Raw genomic sequence first — 12688 nt, 5'->3', positions numbered from 1 at the left:
AAAATAAATAAATTAAATAAATAAATTTATTAAAAAAAAAAAAAGAATGCTACAGCTAAAAGAATAGGAATAGGGCTTCCCTGGTGGCGCAGTGGTTGAGAATCTGCCTGCCAATGCAGGGGACACGGGTTCGAGCCCTGGTCTGGGAAGATCCCACATGCCGCGGAGCAACTGGGCCCGTGGGCCACAATTACTGAGCCTGCGCGTCTGGAGCCTGTGCTCCACAACGGGAGAGGCCACGATAGTGAGAGGCCCGCGCACCGCGAAGGAGAGTGGCCCCCGCTTGCCACAGCTAGAGAAAGCCCTCGCACAGAAACGAAGACCCAACACAGCCATAAATAAATAAATAAATAAATAAATAAATAAATAAATAAATAAAAAAAAAGAATGAATTGACTAATGTTTAAAAAAAAAAAGAATAGGAATAACAAGCATTCGGATGTTGATTATAAACATTTTGTTACGGAGAGGGTTTGAAACTCTGAGTATAAAGGCTTAAGTTTTATGCAATTACCGGGCTCTGCTACCCTAACTGAACCCTGGTCTTGGGTGGTTGTTTAGTGTTTGCTTATTAAGTTGAGATTATATCATTAATTGCTTTGAAGGCGCTTGTTTAAAGTGGGCCATATTTCTCTTGTCCTTTCATACTGGGGGAAATACATAATAGATAGAAACTGACCTGGATTGCTCCGGTCTGAGCTCAGATCACGTAGGACTTTAACCATTGAACAAACAAAACTTTAATAGCAGTTACACCACTGGGGTGTCCTGATCCAACGTCGAGGTTGTAAACCCTATTGTCAATATGGACTCAAGAATAGGATTACGTTGTTATCCCTAGGGTAACTTGTTCCATTGAGCAGTTTTTGGATCAATAAGTGATATTATGCTTTGGCTAGTGGGTCTAAGCTTTAATCACTCGGAGGTTTTTTTGTGCTCCGAGGTCACCCCAACCAAAATTGTCAACCCGTGTGAAATTCTGTTACCTCTTGGCAGTTTGACTATGTTTCTTGGGGTTGATTAATTGAAGCTCTATAGGCTCTTCTCGTCTTATTTTGTCATCCCCACCTCTTCACAGGGAGGTCAATTTCACTGATTAAAAGTAACAGACAGTAAAACCCTAGTGTGGCCATTCATACAAGTCCTTATTTAGAGAACAAATGATTATGCTACCTTTGCACGGTCAGGATACCACGGCCGTCTAACAACTGTCACTGGGCAGGTGGTGCCTCTAATACTAGTGCTGCTAGAGGTGATGGTTTTGGTAAACAGGCGGGGTCTGTGTTTGCCAAGTTCCTTTTACTTTTTTTAATCTATCCTTGGGTGCACACCTGTGTTGGATTAACAGTATGTTTAATAAATAGTCTGGTGTTGGGTTATATTTATTTACTGTTAACTATCAGTATATTATTAGTAGCTGATGTAAACTTGTACAAGGAGAAATACTTCTTGTTACTCATATTAACAGTATCGCTTCTATAATTTTATAGATTAGTCCAGTAATAAGACTAGGAGCTGATTTATTTAATATTGAAATTAAGATATATTTATTGTTGAGCTTGAATTCTTTCTTAATTGGTGGCTGCTTTTAAGCCAACTATGGTGCTGTTTGTTTTTACTCTCTAGTTAAGGTGTACCCGTTTCTAAAAAGCTGTACCTTTTTAGACTAACATTTAAATATACATTGAAACTTATAAGAGGTTCTTAGTATTATTTAACGTTGGACCGAAATTCTTTTCCTGGACAACCAGCTATCACCAGGCTGGCTAGGCTTGTTGCCTCTACTTGTAAATCTTCTCACTATTTTGCCACATAGATGAGTTCGTTCTAGTAACTGTTCATAAGTAGCTCGTCTGGTTTCGGGTAGTTTAACTTAAGTTCTCTTTGTTAAAATATTGCTAGTTAAATCATTATGCAAAAGGTACAAGGGATAAGCTTTGCTTTTTGTTACTTTTAATTTTTCTTTCATCATTCCCTTACGGTACTTTCTCTATGGCACCATTAGTATTTAAATTTCTATCTCCTATACTTTAGATGTTAGCTGAATGTTTTATTTGATTGGTTTCATGCTAGTATGGTGGGAGGGGTGTGGGCCAGGTTTAGTTCAAGGCATTCATAAGCTATGAAATCTTCTAGGTGTAAACTAGGTGCTTTATTTAAGCTACGCTTTGGTTTATCCAAGCACATCTTCCAGTATGCTTACCATTGTTACAACTTATCTCCTCTCATATAATTGACTAGCATTTGTTAATAAGTTGTGGTTTTGTCATAGTACCTGAGGAGGGTGACAGGTGGTGTGTGGGTGTTTCATGGCCTTATTCAATTAAGCACTCTATTCTTCTTTTTTTAACATCTTATTGGGGTATGATTGCTTTACAATGGTGTGTTAGTTTCTGGTTTATAACAAACTGAATCAGCTATACATATACATATATCCCCATATCTCCTGCCTCTTGCGTCTCCCTCCCATCCTCCCTATCCCACCCCTCTAGGTGGTCACAAAGCACTGAGCTGATCTCCCTGTGCTATGTGGCTGCTTCCCACTAGCTATCTATTTTACATTTGGTAGTATATATAAGTCCATGGCACTCTCTCACTTCGTCCCAGCTTACCCTTCCTCCTCCCCATGTCTCAAGCTCATTCTCTACAACAGCGTCTTTATTCCTGTCCTGCCCCTAGGTTCTTCAGAACCTTTTTTTTTTTTTTTTTTTATATTCCATATATATGTGTTAGCATACGGTATTTGTTTTTCATTCTGACTTACTTCACTCTGTATGACAGACTCTATGTCCATCCACCTCACTACAAATAACTCAATTTCATTTCTTTTTATGGCTGAGTAATATTCCATTGTATATATGTACCACATCTTCTTTATCCATTCATCTGTCGATGGACACTTAGGTTGCTTCCATGTCCTGGCTATTATAAATAGAGATGCAATGAACATTGTGGTACATGACTCTTTTTTTTTTTTTTTTAACTTTTTTTAAAAATTTATTTATTATTTATTTATTTATTTATTTTTGGCTGTGTTGGGTCTTCGTTTCTGTGCGAGGACTTTCTCTAGTTGCGGCAAGCAGGGGCCACTCTTCATCGTGGTGCGTGGGCCTCTCACTGTCGCGGCCTCTCTTGTTGCGGAGCACAGGCTCCAGACGCGCAGGCTCAGTAGGTGTGGCTCACGGGCCCAGTTGCTCCGCGCGGCATGTGGGATCTTCCCAGACCAGGGCTCGAACCCGCGTCCCCTGCATTGGCAGGCAGATTCTCAGCCACTGCGCCACCAGGGAAGCCCACATGACTCTTTTTGAATTATGGTTTTCAAACACTTTATTCTTAATTTACTACTAAATCCTCCTTTGGTTTTTAGGTTTCATAAAAACTTTCATGCAGGTAAGAGAGTATTCTTGGTGTGGAAAATGTAGCCCATTTCTTCCCACCCCATGGATTACACCTTGACCTAACATTTTTATGTGTTATAGTTGTGCTGACTTTTGCTCCTTTTTAGGGTTTGCTGAAGATGGCGGTATATAGACTGAAGTAGCAAGGGCTGGTGAGGTTTATCAGAAGGGGGCAACTGCCGAGCGGGTTGATGGTTTCACGCAGCCTGGTGATTAAGCTCATGGTCTAATGGACAGGATATGCATGTTGACTAGAATTGATTTGACTCAATGTACTATGTACTATTAATAATCTATATGTACTATGCAATACTAATAATAAGATGTACATGCCTATAAGCATGGGATAGATAGTGTAATGTACAATTATACATATAATGTAATATGTACATATAAGGTATATGTACTTATTAATGTGGTAGTACAAGTATGCACGATGTACATAGTAGTTTGTGATAAAATGGACTGTTTTAATATTGATATAGCACTTAATAATTTTGTAAATGTCTTATAATTTCAGGGAATAGTTTAAGTAGAATTTCAGCTTTGGGTGCTGGCGGCGAAGCTTAGGGCTTCTTCCTTGAGTATTAGGGAGGTGTGTTATTCTCCTCTTCTGGTTTACAAGACCAGGATAATGTGAAATACTACAAAGACTCTTCATTTCAGGAGATTGTTTTCAATGATGCTAGTTACTGGTATTAGCACTAGAATTAAAAGAAAGTATAAAATAGATGTGAGTTGTCCGATAATGATGAAGGAGTGTCCTCCAATCCAAGTTAGTGTTAGTAGGTCTGCCACTAGCACTCAAAATAAGAATTGGCTAAGGGGTCGGAATGTTACGCTTCATTGTTTGGATTTGTGGAGTATTGGGATAAATGCTAGAATTAGGATTGAGAGCAATAGGGCTAAGACTCCTCCTAGTTTGTTGGGGATTGATCGTAGAATTGCATATGCGAATAGAAAGTATCACTCTGGTTTAATGTGTGGTCGTGTGTTGAGTGGGTTTGCTAGGGTGTAGTTGTCGGGGTCGCCTAGCCAATTGAGTGAACATAAGACTAGTATTAGTGGGGTTAGGATTAGTAGTAGGGCAACTAGGATGTCTTTGTGTAATAGGGGTGGAATGGAATTTTGTCTGTGTCAGATGGGATTCCTGTGGGGTTGTTGGATCCTGTTTCGTGGAAAAATAGTAGGTGGACAGATGCTAACACTGTAATGATGAAGGGGAGAATAAAATGAAAAGCGAAGGATCGCTTGAGTGTTGCTTTGTCTACAGAAAAGCCGCCTCAGATCCATTCGACAAGAGTAGTGCCAATGTATAGGATTGCTGAGAGCAGGTTTGTAATGACTCTTGCCCCTCAGAATGACATTTGTCCTCATGGTAGTACATAGCCTATGAATGCAGTAGCTATGACTGTAAGCAGTAGAATAATTCAGATGTTTCATGTTTCTAGAAAGGCACAGGACCCATAATATAGGCCACGTCCTACGTGAATATAAAGGCAGATAAAGAATATGGAAACTCCGTTTGCATGTATATATCGAATGATTCATCCATAGTTAACATCTCAACAGATGTGTGCTACTGATGAGAAGGCAGTTGTTGTGTCTGGTGTGTAGTGCACTGTTAGGAATAAGCCTGTTAGGATTTGTAGGATCAGGCAAATGCCTAGTAGAGAGCCAAAATTCCATCATGATGAAATGTTTGATGGGGTTGGGAGGTCAATGAATGTATTGTTGATTTTTATTAGTGGGTGTGATTTTCGGATGTTGGTCATTGGTGTTCTTACAGTTGAATGACAATGACGATTTTTCATGTCATTGGTCATGGTTGGAATCCATGTGAGAATGATGATGACGTATTTATTTTAAGTGTTATTTTTGTGATCAGTTTTGTGAGGGTTTCTTCAAAACCTTCGCCTATTTATGGGGGCTTTGGGTTGATTGTGAGCAGTGGTATTGGGTGTGGGATCGTGTTGAACTTTGGTGGTTCATTTTTAGGTTGGATAGTGTTTTTGGTTTATTCAGGGGGGATATTCGTTGTGTTTGGCTGTACGACGGCTATGGCCACTGAGCAGTATTCTGAGGTTTGGGTTTCTAATAAGACTGTCTTGGGGGCGTTTCTTTCAGTGTTGATAATAGAATTTTTGATGGTATTTTATATTTTAAAGGATGAGGAGGTGGAAGTTGTGATCAAGTTCAATGGGTTGGGAGACTGAGTTATTTATGATACTGGTGACTCTGGCTTTTTTAGTGAGGAGGCTATAGGGACTGCGGCATTATATAGTTATGGTACCTGGTTGGTGATTGTTACTCGTTGGTCGTTGCTTATTGGTGTTGTGGTTATTATGGAGATTACTCGTGGTAATTAAATAAAAGCATGGTAAGGGTGAGAGTAATGAGGAACGATAGGAAGTATAGTCTGATAAGGCCTTTTTGGCTTGAGATTAGTGTGGAGAACTTTAGTTGAGTAAGGGATGTGGGTTTTGGTAAAATGTTTTCTAGTCAGATTAAGTCCAAAAGGGAGGATGCTGAGTTTTGGCTTAGGTTTAGGTAAGGAGGAAGACGGTACATGATGGTGGAGAAATATCCTAAGAGACTAGAGAATTTAAGGGTATTTGAGGATGAATGTGTGTTAAGGTTGATTTCGAGTGCCAATACGAAGCCTAGGATGGTTACTGCAAGGGCAGTTAGTTCTAGAGTTAAGGGTATGGTTATTAGGGGGACTGTTGTTGGAGATAATGAACCCGGCAAGGACATTTCCAATTAGTAGGCGTTTGATGGAGTTAATTAAGAGGGGGTCGTTTTCATCGATGGGGGTTCAGGGAGAGAAGCGGAGTTGTCCTAACAGAGTGAAGAAGATGATGCAGGTGCTATAGACAGCTGTGAGGGAGGTGGCAATTAGAGTTATTAACCGGGCTCAGGCGTTGGTGTAAGACGTGTTAGCAGCTTCGATGATCAAGTCTTTAGAATAGAAGCCGGTGAGGAAAGGCATTCCTGTTAATGCCAGACACCCGATAATGAGGGCTGTTGTGGTGAAGGGTAAAGCCTTGAATAGGCCTCCTATGTTTCAAATATCTGGTTCGTCATTCAGCCTGTGACTAATGGATCTGGAGCATATGAATAGCATGGCCTTAAAAAAAGCATGTGTGCAGATGTGCAAGAATGCTGGATAGGGTTTGTTGATGCCGATCGTTACCATTATTCAGCCTAATTGGCCTGAAGTGGAGAAAGTGATCATTTTTTTAATGTCATTTTGGGTGAGAGCGCATATAGCTGTGAATAGGGTGGTGTGGGCTCCTAAGCACAGCGCTATTGCTGGAATAAGTTTGTTGTTTTCTGTTAAAGGGTAAAATCGAATAAGTAGGAAGGCTCCTGCCACAACTATTGTGCTTGAGGGGAGCAGAGGTGATACAGGGGTGGGGTCCTCTATTGCTGAGGGGAGTCAAGGGTGGAGTCCAAATTGGGCTGATTTTCCGGCTGCGGCTAGTACGAGTCCTATAAGGGAGAGGTTCGAGGGATTTAGGTCGAGTATAAAAATTTGTTTCAGGTCTCATGTGTTTGAGTTAAACAGGAATCATGCTATTGATATAATGAACCAGATATCCCCAATGCGGTTGTATAAGATTGCTCGGAGAGCAGCTGTGTTTTTGTCTGCTCACCCATATCATCACCCAATGAGTAGGAAGGATATAATTCCAACCCCTTCCCATCCAATAAAAAGCTGGAAGAGGTTATTGACAGTAACAAGGATTAGCATGGTGATGAGGAAGAGGAGTAGGTACTTGGAGAACCGATTAATGTAAGGGTCTAAGTGAATGTACCATATTGAGAGCTCCATAATGGACCACGTAACACATAATGCTACTGGTATGAATATTATTGAGAAGTAATCTATTTTGAAGCTAAGTGTTAATTTAAGGGTTTGGACAGTGATTCAATGTCAGTTTGAGATCATTATTTCTTGGCCTGTGCGGAGGAATATTATCGTTGGAACTAGGCTGGTAATAAAAGCACATGAGACAGTATTTTTTTACATATGATGGATATTTGTCACTTTTGTAGAAACCTGTGTTAGTTATTATAATTGGGTTAATTAGTATTAGTGTGTGACCAGAGCAAAAGAGGAAAATAGGTTTATTACTTGGAATTGCACCAATTTTTTGGCTCCTAAGACCAATGGATAACTACTATCCTTTAAAAGCCTGAAAAAGCCATACTGTTAGGCATGAGGTCATGAAATAGCAGTTCTTGCAGTACTTTCTCGGTAAATAAGAAGTCTCAGTCTTCTGTTACTAGATTCACAATCTAGTGTTTTTTTTAAACTATATTTACAATACAGGGGGCCCAGGATGATTTTGGGATTTAGTGACAGGAGTTGGAGGGGTAGAATATGGAGGGCTACAAGGGCGTTTTCTCCTGTGAAGGAGGGTGTAGTATTATTAATATGGTGTGTGTATTTACTGTGTTGTGTCGTAATTAGTATGTATATAGAATATAGGGCTGTAATTACAATGTTAGTTCCTATTAAGATAATGGTAAAATGTGATCATGAGAAGGTTGCTATAACTACGAACAGTTCTCCGATTAGATTAATAGTTGGAGGTAGGGCTAAGTTTGTCAGGCTTGCCAGTAGTCATCAAGTGGCTATTAGTGGGAGGAGGGTTTGTAGGCCTCGGGCTAAAATTACAGGTCGGCTATGAACTCGCTCGTAGTTTGAGTTTGCTAGACAGAATAATACAGATGATGTGAGGCCATGGGCGATTATTAAAGCGGTGGCTCCTATGTAACATCAAGGAGTCTGGATGAGGATAGCTGCAATAACAAGTGCTATGTGGCTGAGGGAAGAATATGCGATAAGTGATTTTAGGTCTGTTTGGCGTAGACAGATTGAACTGGTTATGATTATCCCTCATAAGGAGAGCATAAGAAAAGGGTATGCTACGAATTCTATCAGGGGATTGAGTATTTTTGTAGTTCATAGCATGCCGTAGCCCCCGAGTTTTAGTAATACGGCTGCAAGGACTATAGAGCCTGCGATGGGAGCTTCTACGTGTGCTTTGGTAGTCAAAGGTGGAGGCCATAGAGGGGTATTTTTACTATAAATGCTATTGTGCAGGCTAGTCATATAAAAACGTTGGATCAGGAGTTGGGTAATGCTTGGGTTCAATATTGAAGTACGAGGAAATTCAGGGAGCCCGTGGTGTTTTGGATATATACTAATGCCACTAGCCGCGGGAGTGATCTGACTAGTGTGTAGAATAGAAAATAGAGCCCTGCGTTGAGGCGTTCTGTTTGGTTACCTCATCGAGTGATGATGATGAGTGTAGGAATTAGTGTGTCCTCGAATATGATGTAAAATAGAATTAGTTCTGTGGCGGTAAATGTTATGATTAAAAATGTTTGTGATATGATTAGTATAGTGATGCATAGTTTTTTTCAGGTCAGTGATTCTTTGAGCAGGTGAGATTGACTGGCTATTAATATCAGAGGTAGGAGTATATTGTCAAGATCAGTAGTGGTGCAGATAGGGAGTCGGAAAAAAATATTAATGAGAAATTAAGGCTATTGTCATTAAACTGGTTAAGAAGAAACAGGCTTATGAGGCTAATTAGCAGGCTATGGGTTGTAGCGTTAATTCAAATTATATTGTTTTTTGATAATCAAGTCAGTGGTATTCGTATAATCGTAGGGATAATAAATTTTAGCATTGGAGGAGGTTAGGGTTTTGTACGTAGTCAGAGCCATACGTATTTGATACTATTACTAACAAGGATAATCTGAGGGCAGCTTTACAGGCTGTGAACACCAGTAGGATGATGGGTATTATGCGGGCTAAGGTGAAGTGTGAGTTTAGGATTATTAGGGTCACCAGGATGTATAGTGATAATATTATGCCTTCTAGACATAATAGTGAGGACATTAAGTGGGATCGATATATTAGCAGCCCTACAAGGGATATTGTGAAAGCTATAATAATATTTATGTACACTGAAGACACTTGGTAATTATGAGTTTAGTCATAATCTAATGAGTCGAAATCATTTGTTTTGTTTTAAACTAAATACCATATTCAGTCCACTCCAGTCCTTTCTGAGTTCACTCATAGGCCAGGCTAATTGCCAATAATGAGATGAAAAGTAAAACCATGGTGAGTATTGTTTTTAGATTACTTGTTTGAGTTGCTCAGGGGAGGGGCAGTAGGAGGGCAATTTCTAGGTGGAAAAGGAGGAATGTGATTGCTACTAGGAAAAATTTTATGGGAAAAGGCAGGCGGGCGGATCCTATCAGGTCCAATGCGCATTCATAAGGGCTTGTTTTCTCTGCGTACGTGTTTAGCTGGGGGAGTCAGAAGGCGATGAGTATGAACAATGAGGCCAGTGCAGTATGTGTTAATAGGGTCAGTATTAAGTTTATTATTCTTTTTCGGGGGGTACCGAAACTAACTGATTAGAAGTCAGTTGCATTAATTAATACTAAAAGAATTATGAGCCTCATCCATAGACAGATACGTAAAGGAATAGCCATACAACATCTACAGAATGTCAGTATCAAGCAGCGGCTTCAAAGCCAAAGTGGTGGTTGGATGCGAAGTGGAATTTTAATTGGTGTAGAAAATAGACAATAAGGAAGGTGGACCCAATGATTATGTGCAGTCCGTGGAACCCTGTGGCCGTGAAGAGAGTTGGTCCATATACTCCATCTGAGATTGTAAATGGAGCTTCACATACTCCAAGGCTTGTAGGAGTGTAAAATATACGCCCAGGGCAATTGTCATAAAGAGGACTTGGAGTATGCGTTTGCGATTTCCTTCCGTAAGGCTGTGGTGGGCCCAGGTGATAGACACCCAGAGGCTGATAGCACGGAAGTGTTGAGGAGCAGCAGTTCTAGAGGATTTAGAGGGCGAACGCCTGTTGGCGCCCAGCACCCGCCTAATTCAGGAGTAGGGGTGAGGCTTGAGTGATAGAAGGCTCAAAAGAAGCCGGTAAAAAAAAAGAGGACTTCTGAGATGATAAATAAGATTATCCCATATCCAAGCCCTTTTTGGATGGTTGGTGTGTGATGGCCTTGGAAGGTGCTCTCTCGAATAACATCTCGCCACCACTGATATATTGTTAGAGTATTAGTTAGTAGGCCTAATATTAGTAGTATTATTGAGTTGAAGTGGAATCACATGATTAGGCCTGATGTTATGAGGAGGGCTGAAAGGGCTTCTGTAAGAGGTCAAGGACTGGGGTTTACTATGTGATATGCGCGGGTCTGGTGGGTCATTATGTGTTGTCATGCAGATATTGGCTTACTAGCAGGGTAAACACATAGGCTGGAATTATAGCAACGGCAAATTCGAGGATAGTGAGTAGGGTGAGAATGATGAATGTAATAAAAGCTGTGGCAGTGTTGATGCTTATTAGTGCTAAAGTTGTCCCTCCGATTAGATGTATTAATACACGTCCTGCTATAATATTGGCTGTTAATCGCACAGCTAGTGCTACCGGCTAGATAAACAGGCTGATAGTTCGATAATCACTAGTATGGGGGTAAGGGAGGTGGGTGTGCCTTGTGGTAAGAAGTGAGCTAAAGACACTTTTGTTTTGTTTCAAAAACCTGTAATCACGGTGCCGGCTCATAGGGGAACAGCTATTCCACATTTATTGAGAGCTGTGAGGTGGGTGTAAACGGGTGGGGTAGTTGTCCCAGAAGGTTGGTTGACCCAATAAATAAAATGAATGATATTAGTATTAGTGATCAAGTCTGTCCCTTGTGATTGTGGGTCTTATTATTTTGATGTAAGTTGGACTAGTCATTGTCGAAGGGAAATTATGCGATTATTAATTAGTCGTTTTGATGTTGGAAGTAAAATACTTGGAAACATAATAATTAAAATGACTACAAGGAGGCCTATTATTGTTGGGGTTACGAAAGAGGCAAATAGATTTTCGTTCATTTTGTTTCTCAAGGGGTGGACTGTTTTTGCACTTTGGTGTGTGTTGACTCTAGGTTGGGGTAGTAAGTGTACTTGGAGACTTTTAGTTGAAATATAATAAACAGTGTTAGAAACATAGATGAAATGGTAGTGAATCATGTTGATGTATCTAATTGTGGCATGCCATTAAGGAGAGTCTTAGCTCTCAGTCTTTAACTTAAAAGGTTAACGCTACCTAGCTTCTTAATGAGTTTACAATATTGATGCGGAACATTTTTCAAAGTATTTTAGGGATACTAACTCAAGGACAATTGGCATGAAGCTATGGTTTGACCCACAAATCTCTGAACACTGTCCGTAATGCAAACCTGGTCGTGTTGATATTAGGGCTGTTTGATCTAGGCGCCCTGGGATTGCGTCCGTTTTCAGGCCTAGGGAAGGTACGGCTCCTGAGTGTAATACATCTTCGGAGGAGATTATTATTCGGATTGTTATTTCTATGGGCAACACTACTCGGTTATCAGCTTCTAGCAGTCGTAGCTCCCCTGGTTTTAAGTCTGATGTTGGGATTATATAGGAGTCAAAATTTAAGTCTTCGTGGTCAGTGTACTTATAACTTCAGTATCACTGGTGGCCTGTAGTTTTTACAGTAAGAGACGGGTTGTTGATTTCGTCTGTCATGTGGAGGATTCGCAACGATGGCAGGGCAATTAAACTCAGGATAATGGCCGGTAAGATGGTTCAGATGCTTTCTACTTCTTGCACGTCTATTGTGCTGGTATGTGTTAGCTTAGCTGTTAGCGTTAGTGAAATGATATAAAGAACCAGAGAGCTAATGAAGAAGACAGTTATTAGTATGTGGTCGTGAAAGTGTAGTAATTCTTCCATGATGGGTGATGTTGCGTCTTGAAACCCTAGTTGGAAAGGATATGCCATAGAGATATACAGGATTTCCATCTGTGACTTAACTTTGACAAAGTTACATAAAATTTTACTAATATGACTAAAATTTTACTAATTTTTCTCGTTTATGGAGAAAGACATAGTGGTTATGGGGTCCCCCTACGGACAAGGACCTTGGGGACCTCCCCCTCCAGGGTGAAGAGAGCTTCCCGGCGGTGGCTGGGGGCAGATCCCCAAGACGATGGCAGAGACGGACAGCCCAACACATCCAAGAGGAAGACAGCCCAAGACCTAGGACATATGGGGCCACCCGGGAGGCTGAGCAGGGGTAGCTATCTAGGCCAGGTCCCTGCCTCTGCTGCACTGGGCGCCCTCCAACTACCCTCCTCTCTCCTCTGCGTCCCGCCCTCACTGCCCACCCTAACAGGGACGTGTGCATCTCTTCCTGGGGCCAGCAACAGGGAAG

At 40.8% G+C, this 12688-nt stretch overlaps 4 pseudogenes; all 4 read right to left on the bottom strand.

The window, feature by feature from the left end:
• Positions 1-4055: 4055 nt before the first annotated feature.
• Positions 4056-5173, bottom strand: LOC133090657 (cytochrome b-like; annotated as a pseudogene).
• Positions 5174-5750: 577 nt separating this feature from the next.
• LOC133092196 (NADH-ubiquinone oxidoreductase chain 5-like) lies at positions 5751-8703 on the bottom strand (annotated as a pseudogene).
• A 1963-nt stretch (positions 8704-10666) lies between these two features.
• Positions 10667-11340, bottom strand: LOC133090647 (ATP synthase subunit a-like; annotated as a pseudogene).
• Positions 11341-11571: 231 nt separating this feature from the next.
• LOC133090636 (cytochrome c oxidase subunit 2-like) lies at positions 11572-12255 on the bottom strand (annotated as a pseudogene).
• Positions 12256-12688: the final 433 nt, after the last annotated feature.

This window comes from Eubalaena glacialis, chromosome 1 (genome assembly GCF_028564815.1).
Source record: "Eubalaena glacialis isolate mEubGla1 chromosome 1, mEubGla1.1.hap2.+ XY, whole genome shotgun sequence".
Lineage (NCBI taxonomy): Eukaryota > Metazoa > Chordata > Mammalia > Artiodactyla > Balaenidae > Eubalaena > Eubalaena glacialis.
The sequence above is the reverse complement of the archived record's forward strand: the minus strand, read 5'-3'. Positions and strand labels throughout refer to the sequence as shown.